We start from the raw sequence: 1297 nt of genomic DNA, 5'->3' as shown, positions 1-1297 counted from the left end.
TTCAGTTAGACAGCAAAGCCTAGCCAGGGTAAAAGGAGGATGGAAAATATATCTTTCATCCAGGATTTTCTCAGACATTTGATTCCATCACATAATGGTATCATATGAACATACTGTTATAATCAGTTGCTTCCCTTTTCTTGTCTTATGCCATCGAGTTGTTTCTGACCCATAGTGCCACCACAGACACATCTCTCCCAGACCCCCCCTATCTTCATCTGCAATCGTTCTGGTACAGTATCCATAGAGTTTTCTTGTTAAAAATAGAGAAGTGGTTTACCATTGCCTCTTTCTGCACAGAAAACCTGAGTCTCCAAACTCGACTTTCTCCCATGCTGCTGCTGCCCAGCATGGGTGAGTTTTGACTGTAGCAGATTGTCTTCCACTCACTAGCAACGGTCCAAGCTAACAATGGAATGGGCAGGCCTCTGCTTGACTCTCCCTCCCGTATCCAAGACTGATAGAGTACTGGAAACTCTCCAGGTGTGACCCTGAAAGGTGTTGCTTCCCTTACCTGTAATTTATTTTATTGCCTATATTCCTCATTAGGCTGTGAGCTCCTTGAGGGTAGGTATGGTGTCCACCAACTGAGCTGTACTGTACTCTCCCAAGCATACATTAAGCACTCAGTGAATACCATTGACTGATTCCTCTAGACTGCAAGCTCCCTGAGGTCAAGGATTGGGTTTACCAACTTTATTATACTGTACTCTCCCAAGTCCTTAATAAGTACTCTGCACACAATAAGCACTCAATAAATACCACTGATTGACTGAACAAACTATTCCGCTAGACTACAGACTCCTTGAGGATGATTGTATCTTCCAACTATAATTTACTGTGCTCTCTCATGTGCTTAGTACAATGCTCTGCATATAGTAACTGCTCAGTAGGTATCATTGATTGATTGTGTAGCCCTCTTCCTCACGGCTGAGCAACTCCACCACAAACTGCCACCTCCCCAACAGTCTAAAGGACTAATGAAAGAGCAAGCAGTGGGATACTATCCCCATAACATCCCTCCCAGACTGGCCTTCAGCTCTCTGTTCCTGAGGCTGTAGATGATGGGGTTCGTTGTTGGAGGCATTATGGTGTAGAACATGGACAGAAACAGATCCATCCCTGAAGGACCATTTTACTTGGGATTTAGATAAGCAAAGGCCCCCGTGGAGAAGAAAAGAGTAACAATGACCAAGTGGGAGAGGCAGGTGGAGAAGGTTTTGGGCCGGCCCTCTACTGACTTTATCTTCAGCATGAAAGAGAAGATATGGATGTAAGAGATGATGTTGGAAATGAA

The 1297-nt window shown here is 44.4% G+C and overlaps 1 non-coding gene across 1 annotated transcript; it reads right to left on the bottom strand.

Moving 5' to 3' along the window:
* Positions 1–363: 363 nt before the first annotated feature.
* Positions 364–501, bottom strand: LOC119936032. The gene has a single exon (XR_005453627.1). It is a non-coding gene; the product is annotated as a small nucleolar RNA SNORA7 (small nucleolar RNA).
* Positions 502–1297: the final 796 nt, after the last annotated feature.

The sequence above is a fragment of the Tachyglossus aculeatus genome, chromosome 12 (assembly GCF_015852505.1).
Source record: "Tachyglossus aculeatus isolate mTacAcu1 chromosome 12, mTacAcu1.pri, whole genome shotgun sequence".
Lineage (NCBI taxonomy): Eukaryota > Metazoa > Chordata > Mammalia > Monotremata > Tachyglossidae > Tachyglossus > Tachyglossus aculeatus.
Note: the sequence above shows the minus strand (reverse complement) of the source record. Positions and strands in the feature narration are given on the sequence as shown.